This window comes from Panulirus ornatus, chromosome 12 (genome assembly GCF_036320965.1).
Source record: "Panulirus ornatus isolate Po-2019 chromosome 12, ASM3632096v1, whole genome shotgun sequence".
In the NCBI taxonomy this organism is placed as follows: domain Eukaryota; kingdom Metazoa; phylum Arthropoda; class Malacostraca; order Decapoda; family Palinuridae; genus Panulirus; species Panulirus ornatus.
The window spans coordinates 45387134-45406058 of record NC_092235.1 but is presented as its reverse complement, the minus strand read 5'-3'; the positions used below and the strand labels follow the sequence as shown (position 1 = coordinate 45406058).

Here is an 18925-nt window from a genome sequence, read left to right as displayed (position 1 = left end):
GAAATAATGTGGCATGCATCCTAACACAACTGGAAATGGTAACTATACATTCTAATTCACATTTGCAAAGGACTTCTTGTTAATGCCCTTAACTGACTGACATGTCACACAAACAATATACTGTAATTCCAGCTGCACAGCATGATACTGACAGGTGGCTTTGCCTCTGGTCTCTGGTGCTAAAATTTCACTTAAGTGAGTATCAATTGGTAACACATGTTCTTAGCTGGAGTTTGAGTAAGTGGATTGCAGCCAAGTCTCTGGGTGTGTGTCCATGGCCCAGTGATGGACTCTCATCCTCCATGTCATCTCGGTCTATGCCTGTGCTTCACGCAGTAGTGTGCAGTACCATGCCCACTGGATCAAGCACACCCTAAGCATATCCTTGGCACTGCACACAAGATAGGTTGTCACACAGATAAGACTTTCCCCAGGTGGGACCCTCTTTAAAATACAGGCTTTGAGTGTCCCTGTAGACATATTACTGGCTCGTCACCCATACAAGGAATGAGCCACTGTAAACACAACTGCAGCCATAGTGGAAGGTATAATTCACCAGGATTAGTATTCATGTATGTCCCCTTCACTCCCCGGGTTAATTGAACAGGACTTTGACTGTGACGAGTGTTCAAGTTCTCATCTCCGACACTGTAGAAGAACTGACAAGATAGTAGTACCTGTCTCTGTCCTGAGGAGTGCTAGATGCCCAGAAGTGTTAATGCATTTTCCTTAACTAAGCACTTTACTAGTTTACTCCTTCGATTTTCCATGTTCAATGCATATTCTTTGTGTCATTATCTGATAATGTCTCACAGTATGTTTCTTATTTGGGCACCGTGAATATTAAAATTCATACCGGGCTTAATCCTATACAGGACCTACTATAGGCAATCTTGTGCACTCTATAAGTTTAACAATCTCTATAATTTACCTACAGCTATATTCATGATACATGCCACAGATGATTTTATACACTAATTCCTTACATTACTCTTACATTATGATAATTTGCTACTTACTAGCTAAAAAACCTTACAAGAGTATCCATAATTGGCATCCCCCTGGTGGGAGGGATGTTATAGGGGGTTGAGGGGTGTGTCAACCTCCTGCATGACCTCACATCCCCTATCACTCGTGACCCCACAGGGCTGCCACAATTGATGGCCTTCCTGTAATTTTACTGGCAAGTTATAAAATTCCCAATATTTCAAATAACTACATGTCAATAAAACTAAACTCTCGTACAGGTTAGAAAAATATGACAACACTGGTTACCAAATGGTCCCTTGCATATTCCCCGTCTGTGTGGTTGTTTTGCCGATTCCATGGCACATAATCCTTCTGCCCAATAGGGGCATGGCCGTGCGATAACATATGTACACAAACCAATATCCCATTGTCCAACACTTTCACCCTGTTACATTTGAACCCCTCATAAAAATGTCGCAGTTCCACCCTGTGACCATCTTTTTCTATCCTGATATGTTAAAGCTGACTACCACACTCACTCATCATTCCTCATGACTGCCTGAACTATGCCAACACTTCCCTACTGTCTGGTCCATTTTTCAAGGTTCCTCAGTATAGCAATCATGCCTGACTACTAGCTCTGCTCTCTCCTGTCCCCAGCCCTCACTGAAGCGATACTAGGCTGACAAATATACCATTCCTTACCCATTATCCTGGTGCCATTGCACCTTAAGCCTGTTTCACAGCCTACCTGGCTGTAGTCACAACTATACCCTATCAAGCCCTACGACCCATCTACAAATGTCCAGCTCATTTTTCAAGAGATCTAGACATAATGACCATTCCTCTGGCTAATTACCGACTGATATGTTACAACACCAGCTGCCATAAATCATTCCCATTTCACGTCACAAACCCTCTCCTACACTCTAGGCACTCACTACTCAATTCTCATTTCCCCAGTCTTCTGGCTTATCATCCTCCCTCCACCTCTATGTCTCCAGTGCCTCCCCTAAAGCCATCCAAACCTGGATTCATTCCACCACCTGTCAATCCCCACTGGTAACTTCACCCCTCAGCTGATGTGGCACTCTGCTCTGTTCCCCTAATTCCGAGTGACCTACCTTGGGATCCAATGGAGGAGCAGCCCATCGGTTGGTTCGATGATCCATTCTCATCTCTATGAAGTCACCCTCGTTACGTTGGATCTTGTGCAGTTCTGACCTACCATCCAATATATGCACAATCCTCCATCTCTCCGGATACTGGTGATTTTATAGCTTGCACCTTCCTATCCTAGTGTTGTTCCGGAAGAACACTTCTTGTCCCATGACCCAATTACTTTCCTTGACACCTGCTTCCCTATTCCTTCTAGTTATCCCCTTTGCTTCTTCTCATGCCACCTCCCACACCACACAATGAGTCTCCCCTGACTCACTAGCCCACTCCTCAGTCGACTTCATGTCTGAGGAGCCCACCACAGGGTCATGAATCATCCAGGGTTCTCTACCAAACAACAGCCTGAATCGTGACAAGCCAGAGGCAGTGTGTGATGTGGCATTATACTAGGCCACAAGAGTGGTCATGTGATCTGGCATCTTCTTTGTCTCCTCCTCAAGAGTAATCAGAAGCCCATGCAAGGTTCTGTTGAACCAATCCACTATACCTTTTCCCTGCGGGTGATAAGAAGCCCTGATCTTATCAAACCTATATTGCTGATACAGCTGATGTATCAGCACGCTCATGAAGTTACATCCCTGGTCTGTCAACAGTTTATCAAGTGGCACGAATCTGTCAAACATTTGCTCTCTCAGCACTCTGGCCACCATAATAGCTTTCTGGTCTTTTGATGGGATGGCCCCATGCACTTTGCTTTGTATTCCTGGACTGTTGTAGCCAGACCCGGCCAGTAACCTTGACTGTGCACTAGCCCCAATGTGTGGTTCCTTCCTAGGTGACTGACTTAGTCATGGCATGTCCATGACAACATATTTTGCAATCTTGGTGTCAACAATGGCCACTCCTGCCAAAAACTTATGCCTGCACTCTCTCTATGCCACAGTAAACCCTTGTCGAACCATAACTGGTGTCTCACTCAATATAACCTTTGGGACTTGTCATCCTCCGACCACTTCCTCAATGCACTTTCATCCAGTTCTCCTAGAGATTTCTTCATGGACACCATCTTGCCTACCTCTGCCTGACCACTGTGCAATTCGTCATGCGTCCAGAGCCCCAGGGTCAGATCATGCTCTGCTCTACCCACATGGCTGTGTACTCTTCCTCACTGTCCTCCTCTTCCACCTGACAGCTCCTAAACAGCTCATCAGCTACTAAGTTGTCCTGCTCAGCTTTATATTTAATAGTGGATTCAAACTGCTCCAGTTCTGCACACTACCTACTCTCCACGGCTCCTAGCTTGGCTGTTTGCAGGTGACTTTGAGGACTGTTATCAATGTAAATAGTAAAGGGCCGACCCACTAGATAGTCTCTAAACTTATCTACCACCACCCATTTCAGTGTTAGCATCTCTAATTTTCTTGAACGGTAGCTTGACATGTTCCTCTCCGATCTCCTGAGACCCTGGCTTGCAAAACAAACAGGATGCAGTTTGCCATCTTGCATTTGAGAAAACACAGCACCTAGTTCCCGGAAGCTGGTGTCTGTCTCTAAATCAAATCCTAGGTTTAAGTCTACGTATTTTATGAAAGGTGCTTCAATTAGTGCTTTCTTTAACCTGTAACAGACAATCTCCCATGCTGTGCTAATATCCTCCCTAGACTTTCTACCCATCAGCTGATGTTGGGATGCATCTAACAGAGTGAAATTCTTGTCGAACTTCCAGTAGAATGAACAGAGTTCTACAAATGCGTGAACAACACCCCCTCATGGTTGCTGGCACTGGTCACTCTCTAACTACCCTCACTTTTTCCAGGCCTGTGTTGATCCCTTCCAAGGACACTTAATACTCCAAATACAAGACCCTCAGTGCCATGGGTTTGCACTTTTTTGGCTTGAATTTCAATACGTACTTCTTCATCCTCTCAAGTAACTCCATCAGTCTCTTTAAATGTCGATCCATGTTCTCCGAGAACACCATAACGTCATCTAGATGAACGAGCAAAGTGGAGAAGATCCTATCACCTCGGGTGCATTCTATGTAGAGCTGAAATGTGCTCGGGCTATCTGAGAGCCCCATAGGGAGCCTCTTGTACTGAAAATGGCCAAAAGGTGTGCAGAAGGATGCTTTCGCTCTATCTTTGGAACTTACTTTATTTGGTGATAGCCCACAGCCAAATAAAATGTGGAGAAAACTTTAGCCCCTGTGAGTGACTCCAGTGTTTCTTGATTCTGGGAAGAGGGAAGGCATCCCTCATGGTCACAATATTGAGTCTCCGGTAATCAATGCATAGTCGCAATGACCTATCCTGCTTCATAACAACGACCACTGCTGCTGAGTATGGGCTCTCACTTTGCTCTCTCACACCCTGTTCTATCAACTGACTGATGTGCTGTTTTACCTCTGGGACTTGGTTCAGTGGAATTCTACGATACCAGGATAGGGTTAATAATTGATAACAGGAATTTCGTGATGCATCCCAGTGTCTGTGCCAATGGGATGACCCTTGGCCTTGAAGATATCCCTAAACTCTTCCAAAAGACAAACTATCTCCTGATGCTGATCTTCTGGCAACTGCTCCTCATACACTTTCACCTTTGGCTCACCCCCTTGCATTGTCAGATTTAACACCTTGAACCCATATATCCCTTTTCCTGACTTCCTTCACCTCTCTTCCGGCACAAACTTGACCAAGCAGCCATTTCCTTAGCAACTTCCTTTGACCCTTTGACAGGTTGGCCACCAGAGCATGTCCCATGACTTGCTGCATGATGGTGACAGAGGGAATCACAGCTACTTCCTCACTTGTCCACCTGTCATTGTCTGCCACTAGCAGCCCTATCAACACTTTGTGTTGGTTGACTTTCCTTAGGGATGGGATCCTGACAGCCACCAGCCTGCTGCTTTAAGGAAGGATGGTAGGGACCTGACTTTTGGTTGTCAGGGTATAACCTGCAGTGCATGAACTTGTCTAGTCTCCTCCAGGCACTCATTCCATTATTCTATTCTCCCAGGTGTCTGGTTCATCCAACACAGATGGGGCCAGACCTCCACCATTTCTGCGATAACATTCATGCCTATCAGGCAGTTGACATCTTTGGTCCCCTCATCACAAACCAAGAGACCCTCAACATGTACAGTCACCCCACATACTTCCACTGAGACTCCAATGTAGCCCTTGCATGGCACAATGTTACCCCTGACACCTTTTATTCTCATGTTACAATGGTGAAGTGGGACCCCTTGGGGCAGTAGTTGCTCCTCATACCACCGTGAACCAATCAGTGAAACCTACACCCTGTGTCTGCCAGTCCCCACATCTTCCGACCTTCCACCTGCACATGGACTCACAGACAAGCTGCTCTTAACTTCACTGGTTCCTCCCCCAGCACCTCCTGATCACTACACCCCACTCTTCCTGCTTGGCCCCACCCACCTCTACATCCCAAAACTCTGGTGGCCCGAATGGTCGGTGGTCCCTGTCAAGCCCGCTCCATTTCCCAATTCACCAACCTCTGAAATCCTCTCCACTCGACCACATGAGCCCTGTGGGCTTCCCCGCTGGCTAACCCTGGACTGCCGGTTGTACCCGGTATGCCACTCCTGGTCCCTCGAGAACTCCCAGCATGTGCTTGGTTGTACCCATAGCCTTGGGTGCAGTAGTCACTGTCTGTTGAGCACTGAGACCTATAATGCCCAACTCCCCTGCACAGGAAACAAGGCACTCTTCTGTCTACTCCCAGGTTCCTCTCCTTTGTTCTGCCTCTGCCTACTCTCTCTTATCTGCCGCTATCCACTTGACCTAATCTGTTAATGATTGGTGTGAGTGGGACTCAATGTGCTTCCTCAGCTTGATGCTGCTCTTCACATCCCTTAATCACTTTACTTCACAGTTTATATCAATCAACTGATCCAAAAATTCTCATAATGTTTCATCCTCTGTCAGTATCCTACTCATCATTCTATCTTCCCACTGTTGAATGTCAGTTTGGGAGCATAAACCTTCTCCAATGCTTGCTTTAACTAAGCCATGTTATCGCACTCAGTTCTCTCATTAAACACTTGTCTTGGTGTCGCCCCTTTTAAGTGGCACAACATATACCCAACCCTTTCGCTCTCATCCCCTTATAACTGCAAGAGCCTCCAGAACCAGATCCTTAGCTCCATGTTCTTCCCCATGAATGACACCAACTCTGAGTCTACCTGCAACCTAACTAGCTCATTTCTTCCATGTGAACCATGCCTTAACACAAGGAGCCACACAGTTACAACCCCAAAAATCACTAGAACTCCTGGTCCTGCCATGTCAAGCAAAACATCCCAAGTGCTTGTAAGCTGGTCATCCATGGCTTCCTCCTCAGACCAAAGCTTCATAGCATCACTCAATACCCAGGCATCCATCTATCCATAGCCAACGGACTGTGAGTAATCTACTCAGCAACCACACTCTTAGCTACAAATTGTAGAGGTTAGAAGAAAGGAGAAAAAAAATAATGTGTTTATGATACTGCTGCTACGTTATCGTAAGTTGTACTTACCAGAGATTATCATTTGATGGATGGTGCTATTCATGTGAGATTACCATGGGGCCCATAGCCATGGTTTCAGTAAAACCCCTTAATAATGACATTAGTGGCCCAACTAGGCCAATGGACTGCAAAGTATACTTTGACTACTCACTTTCCTGAAGGATAAGGAAAGGCCAATTACCTTCTTACATTTAACACTTAAATATAATGGTATGAGTCCTCGTAATATGACACTGAAATGTGTCTGTGTGTGCAGTCACTGGAATATCTTAACATCTAACTGGTTGCAAAACTACTAACATAATCAGTCATCATGCACGGGTTTGTGGATATTATTACATTAAATATCTAAGGCTACTAACAGTATCAGAAATAATGTGGTATGCTTCCCAACACAATTGCTAATAGTAAATAAACATCCTAATTCACAAATGCAAAGGACTTCTCGTGAATGCCCTTAATCGACTGACATGTCACACAAACAATAGTTCCTGATGCACATAAGTGGCTTTGCCTCAGGTCTCTGGTGTTAAAAGTTCACTTTAATGAGAATCAATTGGTAATAAATGTTGAGTGGATTTTGAGTAACTGGACTGCAACCAGGTTTCTAGGCATGAGTGGGTCCGTGGCTTAGTGATGGAGCCTTGTACTCCACATCATGTCAGTCTGTAACCACGTTTCATGCAGCAGCGCACAGTACCACACCCACTGGGTCAAGCACGCCCTATGCATGTCCTTGGTGCTGCATACAGGAATGGTCATCACACAACTAATACTCTCCCTAGCTGGGACCCTGCTTAAAATACAGGCCATGAGTGTCCCTGTAGACACATTACTGGTTCATTACCCATACAGGGAATAAGCCACTGTAAACACAACTACGGCTGCAGTGGAAGGCATGACTCACTGGGATTATCATGAATGTATGTCCCTTTCACTCCCTGAGTAAAGCGAACTGGACCCTGACAATGATGAGAACATTCAAGTTCTCATCTCTGAAGCTGCAGAAGAGCTGTCGAGACTACCTGTCTCTGTCCTGAGGAGTACTAGATGCTCAGTAGTGTTAATGCACTTTCCTTAACTAAACACTTTACTAGTTTGCTCCTATTCTTTGTGTCATTATTTGATACTGTCTCACTGTAAGTTCTTACTTGAGCACCATAAATAGTAAATTTGCACCATGCTTAGTCCTATAAGAGACCTGCTATAAGCACTCTCGTGCACTCTGTGAGTTTAACAATTTTTTTTTTTTTTTTTTTTTTTTTTTTTTTTTTTACTTTGTCGCTGTCTCCCGCGTTAGCGAGGTAGCGCAAGGAAACAGACGAAAGAAATGGCCCAACCCCCCCCCCATACACATGTACATACACACGTCCACACACGCAAATATACATACCTACACAGCTTTCCATGGTTTACCCCGGACGCTTCACATGCCTTGATTCAATCCACTGACAGCACGTCAACCCCTGTATACCACATCGCTCCACTTCACTCTATTCCTTGCCCTCCTTTCACCCTCCTGCATGTTCAGGCCCCGATCACACAAAATCCTTTTCACTCCATCTTTCCACCTCCAATTTGGTCTCCCTCTTCTCCTCGTTCCCTCCACCTCCGACACATATATCCTCTTGGTCAATCTTTCCTCACTCATTCTCTCCATGTGCCCAAACCATTTCAAAACACCCTCTTCTGCTCTCTCAACCACGCTCTTTTTATTTCCACACATCTCTCTCACCCTTACGTTACTTACTCGATCAAACCACCTCACACCACACATTGTCCTCAAACATCTCATTTCCAGCACATCCATCCTCCTGCGCACAACTCTATCCATAGCCCACGCCTCGCAACCATACAACATTGTTGGAACTACTATTCCTTCAAACATACCCATTTTTGCTTTCCGGGATAATGTTCTCGACTTCCACACATTTTTCAAGGCTCCCAAAATTTTCGCCCCCTCCCCCACCCTATGATCCACTTCCGCTTCCATGGTTCCATCCGCTGACAGATCCACTCCCAGATATCTAAAACACTTCACTTCCTCCAGTTTTTCACCATTCAAACTCACCTCCCAATTGACTTGACCCTCAACCCTACTGTACCTAATAACCTTGCTCTTATTCACATTTACTCTTAACTTTCTTCTTCCACACACTTTACCAAACTCCGTCACCAGCTTCTGCAGTTTCTCACATGAATCCGCCACCAGCGCTGTATCATCAGCGAACAACAACTGACTCACTTCCCAAGCTCTCTCATCCCCAACAGACAACAATTTAATATCCATAATTAACCTACATGGCATGGATGATTCTTATAATATGATAATTTGCTCCTTACTAGCTAAAGAATCTTACAAGAGTACTCATAATTGGCATTTTTGCTTCCATGAGCTGGCTGCTTGTGCATCACCACCACTAGGCATACCACGCAATACCCAGCAAGCTGCTGTGTCACATGATTACTGTGTGGCCATCAGCAACTCAAGAGTGGGCTGTTTTGATGACTGCTTTTTTCCCTACATGTCAAAGCTTTGGAACTATCTACATTCTCATGTCTTTCCCAATAAGTATGACCAGTAACATTTGAAAAGACAGGTTTTTCACTTCCTCCAAAATTCACCACTACTTTCCCTTGTCTTTTCTTTTTCTCTTCCATTATTCTCTCTGCATTTCAAATTAAGGCCCAGCCTTGAAGTGGACTTTTGCCTGTGACTGAAAAAAAGTTCCTCAACCCTGCTGAACCCAAGAGCCTTGCTCTTATTCACATTCACTCTCAACTCTCTCCTTTCACACACTCTTCCAAATTCTATCATCAATTTTTGCAATTTCTTACTCGAATCTGCTACCAGTTCTGTATCATCAGCAAACAACAAACGACTCACTTCCCGGGCACTCACATCCCCCACAGACTCCATATTCACTCGTCTCTCCAAGACTCTTGCATCTATCTCCCTCATCACCTCATGCATAAACAAACTGAACAACCATGTTGATATCACACACCCCTGCCACAAACCAGCCTCCACCTGGAACCATTCACTCTCCTCACTTCCTACTTATATACAACCCTTATGCCCTTGAAAAAACTTCTCATAGCTTACTTCCCACACCATACAAATCCACCTATTTTTCTAAACATTTCTCTCACATTCTGTATGTAGCATCTATGGATCTGGAGAGGGCATATGATAAGAGTTGATAGAGATGCTCTGTGGAAGGTATTAAGAATATATGGTGTGGGAGGCAAGTTGTTAGAAGCAGTGAAAAGTTTTTATTGAGGATGTAAGGCATGTGTATGAGTAGGAAGAGAGGAAAGTGATTGGTTCTCAGTGAATGTCGGTTTGTGGCAGGGGTGTGTGATATCTCCATGGTTGTTTAATTTGTTTATGGATGGGGTTGTTAGGGAGATGAATGCAAGAGTTTTGGAGAGAGGGGCAAGTATGCAATCTGTTGTGGATGAGAGAGCTTGGGAAGTGAGTCAGTTGTTGTTCGCTGATGATACAGCGCTGGTGGCTGATTCGGGTGAGAAACTGCAGAAGCTGAGAGTAAATGTGAATAAGATCAAGGTTATTAGGTACAGTAGGGTTGAGGGACAAGTCAACTGGGAGATAAGTTTGAATGGAGAAAAACTGGAGGAAGTGAAGTGTTTTAGATATCTGGGAGTGGATCTGGCAGTGGATGGAACCATGGAAGCGGAAGTGAGTCACAGGGTGCAAGAGGGGGGCGAAAGTTCTGGGAGCATTGAAAAATGTGTGGAAGGCGAGAAAATTATCTCGGAAAGCAAAAATGGGTATGTTTGAAGGAATAGTTGTTCCAACAATGTTACATGGTTGCGAGGCGTGGGCTATAGATAGAGTTGTGCGGAGGAAGGTGGATGTGTTGGAAATGAGATGTTTGAGGACAATATGTGGTGTGAGGTGGTTTGATAGAGTAAGTAATGAAAGGGTAAGAGTGATGTGTGGTAATAAAAAGAGTGTGGTTGAGAGAGCAGAAGAGGATGTTTTGAAATGGCTTGGTCACATGGAGAGAATGAGTGAGGAAAGATTGACAAAGAGGATATATGTGTCAGAGATGGAAGGAACGAGGAGAAAAGAGGATATATGTGTCAGAGGTGGAGGAAATGAGGAGAAGTGGAAGACCAAATTGGAGGTGGAAAGATGGAGTGAAAAAGATTTTGAGTGATCTGGGCCTGAACATGCAGGAGGGTGAAAGGCATGCAAGGAATAGAGTGAATTGGAACAATGTAGTATACCAGGGTCGATGTGCTGCCAATGGACTGAACCAGGGCATGTGAAGTGTCTGGGGCAAACCATGGAAAGTTTTGTGGGGCCTGGATGTGGAAAGGGAGCTGTGGTTTCAGTGCATTATACATGACAGCTAGAGACTGAGTGTGAACGAATGTGGCCTTTGTTGTCTTTTCCTAGCGCTACCTTGCACGCATGTGGGGGGAGGGGGTTGTCATTTCATGTGTGGTGGGGTGGCGACAGGAATGAATGAAGGCAGTAAGTATGAATTATGTACATGTGTATATATGTATATGTCTGTGTATGTATATACATATACGTTGAAATGTTATTTTTTTAATATTTTAATTCGCTTTGTCGCTGTCTCCTGCGTTAGCGAGGCAGCACAAGGAAACAGATGAAAGAATGGCCCAACCCAACCGCAAACACATTCATATACATATATGTCCACACACGCCAATATATGTACCTGGGGAGCCAATATACATACCTGGGGATAGGGGAGAAAGAATACTTCCCACGCATTCCTCACGTTTTGTAGAAGGCACCAAAGGGGACAGGAGCGGGGTGCTGGAAACCCTCCCTTCCTTGTATTTTAACTTTCTAAAAGGGGAAACGTTGAAATGTTTTTTTTTTTTTTTTTTTTTATACTTTGTCGCTGTCTCCCGCGTTTGCGAGGTAGCGCACGGAAACAGACGAAAGAAATGGCCCAACCCCCCCCCCATACACATGTACATACACACGTCCACACACGCAAATATACATACCTACACAGCTTTCCATGGTTTACCCCAGACGCTTCACATGCCTTGCTTCAATCCACTGACAGCACGTCAACCCCTGTATACCACATGACTCCAATTCACTCTATTTCTTGCCCTCCTTTCACCCTCCTGCATGTTCAGGCCCCGATCACACAAAATCTTTTTCACTCCATCTTTCCACCTCCAATTTGGTCTCCCTCTTCTCCTCGTTCCCTCCACCTCCGACACATATATCCTCTTGGTCAATCTCTCCTCACTCATTCTCTCCATGTGCCCAAACCATTTCAAAACACCCTCTTCTGCTCTCTCAACCACGCTCTTTTTATTTCCACACATCTCTCTTACCCTTACGTTACTTACTCGATCAAACCACCTCACACCACACATTGTCCTCAAACATCTCATTTCCAGCACATCCATCCTCCTGCGCACATCTCTATCCATAGCCCACGCCTCGCAACCATACAACATTGTTGGAACCACTATTCCCTCAAACATACCCATTTTTGCTTTCCGAGATAGTGTTCTCGACTTCCACACATTTTTCAAGGCTCCCAAAATTTTCGCCCCCTCCCCCACCCTATGATCCACTTCCGCTTCCATGGTTCCATCCGCTGACAGATCCACTCCCAGATATCTAAAACACTTCACTTCCTCCAGTTTTTCTCCATTCAAACTCACCTCCCAATTGACTTGACCCTCACCCCTACTGTACCTAATAACCTTGCTCTTATTCACATTTACTCTCAACTTTCTTCTTCCACACACTTTACCAAACTCAGTCACCAGCTTCTGCAGTTTCTCACATGAATCAGCCACCAGCGCTGTATCATCAGCGAACAACAACTGACTCACTTCCCAAGCTCTCTCATCCCCAACAGACTTCATACTTGTGCGTGTGTGGACATGTATGTATATACATGTGTGTAAGGGTGGGTTGGGCCATTCTTTCGTCTGTTTCCTTGCGCTACCTCGCTAATGCGGGAGACAGCGACAAAGTATAATAGATAATTAAAAATATCTTTAAAGCAAACAACTGACCCATACATCCTCTACTACTTTTGAAACTATACACTGCTCCTCCCCAGTCTAATGCTCTGTACATACCTTAACCCTCTCAATCAATTCCATCCCATACAACTTACCAGGCATACTCAACAAACTTATACCTCTGTGGCTTGAACACTCATTTTGGTCTCCCTTGCCTTTATACAATGGAACTATACATGCATTACACCAATCTTCAGGTACCTCACCATGATCTATATATACATTGAATATCCTTACTAACCAATCAACAACACAGTCACCCCCTTTCTTAAAGAATTCAACAGCAATACCATCCACTCAGCCGCCTTGCTGCACTTCATCTTCCACAAATGGCTCTCTTACTTCAGACATCACCCCAACCAAAACATCCCATATCTGCTACTATTTCATCAATCACAATTAACAAGCCTTCAAAATACTCACACCATCTCTTCCTCACTTGATCACTACCTGTTATTGCTTCTCCTTTTGCCCCCTTTACTGATGTTCCGATTTGTTCTCTTGTCTTTCGCACATTATTTGCCTCCTTCCAAAACATCTTTTTATTCTCCCTAAAGTTACTGATACTTTCTCAACCCAATTCTCATTTGCCCTCTTTTTCAACCCCTGCACCTTCCTTGACCTCCAACCACTTTCTCTTAAAATCTCCCAATCATTTGCACTCCTTCCCTGTAAACCTGTAAGTAATGCCTAAATTTCTCTCTTTTTTCTTTCACTAGCAACTTTACATCATGCCACCACTCACTACCCTTTCTAATCTGCCCATCTCCTACCTTTCACATGCCACATGCATCTCTTGCACATGCTATCATTGCTTCCCTAAATACTTCCTATTCCTCACACACTCCCCTTGTTTCATTTACTCCAATCTTTTCCCATTCTATGCTCAACCTGTTCTAGAACTTCTTCACACAAGTCTCCTTTCCAAGCTCACTTACTCTCACTACTCTCTTCTTCCTGGTAATTGTCTCCTCTTTTTCAAAAACCTTAACAAATCTTCATCCTTGCCTTCACAAGACAGTGATTTGACATCCAACTAGCTGCCCCTCTCAGCAGCTTTATATCCAAAAGTCTCTCTTTCACACACTTATCAATTAATATATAAGCTAATAATGCCCAATGACCATTTCTTTAACTCAACGCATATACCTGTAAATATCCCATTTTTAAAACCAGGTATTCCGTCATCAGTCTTTTTTCAGGACACAATTCTGCAAGCTCTTCATCATCTCCATTCATAACACTGAATACCCCATGCAACCTAATTATTTACTCAACTGCCACATTACTTACCTTTGCATTTAAATCACACATCACTAATGCCCAGCCTTATATATCAAAACTGCTAACACGCTCACTCAGCTGCTCCCAAAACACTTACCTCTCATGATCTTTCTTCTCATGAATAAGTGCAAATGCACCAATAATGACCTTTTCCTCAACCACTTTCAGTTTTACCCACATCAATCTAGAATCTACTTCCTTACAGTCTATCACACACTCACTCCTTCAGGAGTAGCGCTACTCCTTCCTTAGCTCTTGTCCTCTCAACAATCCCTGACTACTCCGAAAGCATTTCCAAACCATTTTTTTACCCCTTACCCTTGAGCCTAGTTTCACTCAGAGCAAGAACATCTAGGTTTCTTTTCTCAAACTTACAACCTATCTCTCCTCTCTTCTCATCTTGGTTACATCCACACTCATTCAGACACTCCAATCTGTGTCTTCAAGGAGGATGAGCACTCCCTGCCCAGCTCTTTCTGTTTCCCCTTTTAAATACTGAAATATAAGAAGGGGACGGTTTCCAGCCCCCCCAGTTCCTACCCATTTGAGTTACCTTCTAGAGACACTGGGAATATAGAGATAGCATTCTTTCTCCCATACTTAAGAGAACCATGTAAGTAGGAGTGAGTCACAAGGTGGGGGAAAGGGCAAAGGTTCTGCGAGCAATGAAGAATGTAAGGAAGGAGAGAAAGTTATCTGAGAGAGCAAAAATGGGTATGTTTGAAGGAATAGTAGTTCTAACAATGTTATATGGTTGCGAGGCATGGTTTATAGATAGGGTTGTACGGAGGGGGGTGGATGTGTTGGAAATGAAATGTTTGAGGGCAATACGTGGTGTGAGGTGGTTTGATCGAGTAAGTAATGAAAGGATAAGAGAGATTTGTGGAATAAAAAGTGTGGTTGAGAAAGCAGAAGAGGGTGTGTTGAAATGGTCTGGACATATGGAAATGATAAGTGAGGAAAGATTGAAAAAGAGGATATATGTGTCAGAGGTGGAGGGAACAAGGAGAAGCAGGAGACCAAGTTGGATGTGGAAGGATGGAGTGAAAATGATTTTGAGCGATTGGGGCCTAAACGTACAGGAGGGTGAGAGGCGTACATGGAATAGAGTAAACTGAAACTATGTGGTATACTGGGGTCAAGGTGCTGTCAATGGACTGAACCAGGGCATGTGAAGCATGTGGGGTAAACCATGGAAAGGTGTGTGGGGCCTGGATGTGGAAAGGGAGCTGTGGTTTCGATGCACTACATGATAGCTTAAGATTGAATGTGAATGAATGTGGCCTTTTGTCCTTTCCTCGTGCTACCTCGCTGAAGGGGGGGGTGCTATTTCCTATGTGGCGGGGTAGTGACTGGAATGGATGAAGGCAGCAAGTATGAATATGTACATGTGTATAAATATATGTGTCTGTGTATGTATATGTATGTATACGGTGATATGTATGTGTATATGTGCATGTATGGGTGTTTATGTGCACATATGTGTATATGAGAGGCTGGGCCATTCTTCATCTATTTTTCGCGCTACCTTGCTGACAAGGGAAACAGCGACAAGAATAATAATTTAATAAATATATATATATATATATATATATATATATATATATATATATATTTTTGTTATACTTTGTCGCTGTCTCCCGCGTTTGCGAGGTAGCGCAAGGAAACAGACGAAAGAAATGGCCCAACCCCCCCATACACATGTATATACATACGTCCACACACGCAAATATACATACCTACACAGCTTTCCATGGTTTACCCCAGACGCTTCACATGCCTTGATTCACTCCACTGACAGCACGTCAACCCCGGTATACCACATCGCTCCAATTCACTCTATTCCTTGCCCTCCTTTCACCCTCCTGCATGTTCAGGCCCCGATCACACAAAATCTTTTTCACTCCATCTTTCCACCTCCAATTTGGTCTCCCTCTTCTCCTCGTTCCCTCCACCTCCAACACATATATCCTCTTGGTCAATCTTTCCTCACTCATTCTCTCCATGTGCCCAAACCACTTCAAAACACCCTCTTCTGCTCTCTCAACCACGCTCTTTTTATTTCCACACATCTCTCTTACCCTTACGTTACTCACTCGATCAAACCACCTCACACCACACACTGTCCTCAAACATCTCATTTCCAACACATCCATCCTCCTGCGCACAACTCTATCCATAGCCCACGCCTCGCAACCATACAACATTGTTGGAACCACTATTCCTTCAAACATACCCATTTTTGCTTTCCGAGATAATGTTCTCGACTTCCACACATTCTTCAAGGCCCCAGAATTTTCGCCCCCTCCCCCACCCTATGATCCACTTCCGCTTCCATGGTTCCATCCGCTGCCAGATCCACTCCCAGATATCTAAAACACTTCACTTCCTCCAGTTTTTCTCCATTCAAACTCACCTCCCAATGTTTTCTTAATACATATTTGCCATTTCCTGCATGAGCGAAGTAGTATCAAGAACAGAGGACTGAGCCTTGGAGGGAATATCCTCACTTGGCCCCCTTCTCTCTTCTTCCTTTTGGAAAAGTAAAAAGTGGAGGGAGGGATTTCCAGCCACCCATTCCCATCCCTTTTAGTCGCCTTCTACGACACGCAGGGAATACGTGGAAAGTATTCTTTCTCCCTTATCCCCAAGGGTTACTGGAACTTCCTGTTCAAGGTTAAACAGCACATAAAAAGTCACCTTTGGTGGCCATATCATAAGGAGCACAGTCTCTCAGTAAAGATTTTAACTTATACGTAGTTCATATTTCCATGCTACTGGAATTAGTACAGCCTTGGGCTTCAAAAGCTTCTGGGAAGAAATCCTGGGTAACACCAGGCCTCTTCTTTTTAGAGAGGTTCTAAAATATGTGTGAAAAAGTAAACAATATATACATATTTTTACACTAGTTCCCACTTCCTACATAGTGAGTTAATTCCAGAAACAAGCACACACCTAATCCCCAACTTACAAATGGGATACACTCCAAATTCCATTAATTTTCCTTCAGATCTCAGAACTTGATTCACTGCTGACCCAAGGTTATAAGCAGTGCTATGGTTCCCAAGGTGGCCCACAAAAGCCTAATCATTAAAGTCGAAATATTGTACTACAGTTACACCACCGATTTTCCAGCACTCTTGGTTCCAAAGCCTTGCCGAATTAACCATTTTACCAGACCAACTGTGGTCATGCAATATAATTCCTCAACACACCTCTAACCCTCTAATTATATTTCTCCCATGTGTCTAAAGTATACCATGGACTGCTAATTCAAGTTCTTTATGGAACAACTTAGCCTGGTCCATTATCATGCTACCTGACAAGTCCACTCCATCACTCTAATGCTGTTGAAACCATTCCATCATCACTTGATTGTGCTCAGTACTCTTATCATCTTTCATAGTTTTTCTAATCACCATTTCCTTCTTAGAATTGCTGTCTGCATAGAATTTCAATATTTTTTCCCTTTGCTTCTTTATATCACAAACAGTTGATGGACCAATACTGTAGATGTCACACAGCTTATGCACAAAAACACCACGGTCCATTTTTTCAACAGTTCTACTTTATCTTGGATCGATATGGACTGGCGTGTATGTTTGACACCACGACTGACACTCTCATATGTCTTAGAAGCCATAGCTAGGGTTAATTTTAAGCAAAATAAGCTAAGAATCTCACAGAATTGTGATATCACCACCAACAAGTGCAGAGTAAAGAATGTAAATAAGCACGCCCTACACACAACGCCATCTGTGGCCACCCAGCAAACTAGTATGGTGGCCACGGTAATTTCAATTCCCTCATGTAATTTTGTCCGGACTAAAGGAGGTGCCGAACCATCAGTTGCTGGAAAATCGGTGGTTTACCTGTACTGCAATGAATAATTGTAAATAAAAACATTAACAACACTTATGTTTGCCAGTCATGATAAGGATTCCTTTTTAGCTCCCCTAATTCCATGAAACACACTCTTAGTATACAAGGAGGGCAGCAATAAATAGCAAATGTTGGTGACTTATGGAGGCAATAATACACTGTAAATGCTAATATTTTGTTTCACTACAAGTACATTAAGAAAAACTATTCCTAATCCTCAAGATACAGGGACTCACAGTATCTGGTTCTCTGCAAAGTATCTCTAAACATATTAATTTAATTTCCCACCAATACTGTGCGTCTGCATGAAATAAGAGCAAAAACAATCTCATTGGAAACACAATTTCTTGTCTTTAACTCACTTCCCTTGCCTTTTACTAGAGAGTTGTCAATCATGACACTCCTCAGTCTTTCTTCTCTCTTCCCTCTTAGTAGAGATTTAAACATATCATCCACACCCTCCTTTGCCCTCTTTTAATTTTTTGGGTATTTCAAGTCAATTCTGAACACTGATGGCTGTTATTGGTGGGAATACTGATGATCAGTAACAGCAGCGGTTTTAGCTGGTGGTGGTCATGTTGATGGTTGGTAATAGTGATGATGATGGTAATACTGATGGGCAGTGGTGGCCAAGTTGATGGCTGATTATAATGATATTGATGAGTAGTGGTGGTGCTGGTAGTTATGTTGATGGTTGGTAATGGTAGTGGTGGCAGAGGAAGTGGGTGAAATTACCACCAACACTCACTCATTCTTCCACAATCTCTCCCTTCTTCTAAACATCTTATTTACTTACTTGACAGCAAATCAGAAAAAGCCTGCTGCAAAGTTAACCTTCAAATCAATTTTCCCAGCATGAAATTCTGGTGACAGGCTGGGTACCATCCCTTCTACAAGTAAATTTCACATAACCCAGAGGCAACAGCTACAATGCTGGCATCATTTCTAAGGACCCAACATTCACAATAATACCATTTGCAGAATCTTGCATGTTCCTTTTGGCTCTAAATCAGTAGAATTACTTAGTTATTCACATCATACTTAGCTAATACACTTCATGAAAACATGGTTGTTCTTT

At 43.7% G+C, this 18925-nt stretch overlaps 1 protein-coding gene across 3 annotated transcripts in view; it reads right to left on the bottom strand.

Moving 5' to 3' along the window:
• Xpd (general transcription and DNA repair factor IIH helicase subunit Xpd) overlaps nucleotides 1-18925 on the bottom strand; it is a 213631-nt gene that overhangs the window by 173722 nt on the left and 20984 nt on the right. The gene's annotated exons all lie outside the window — the stretch shown is intronic.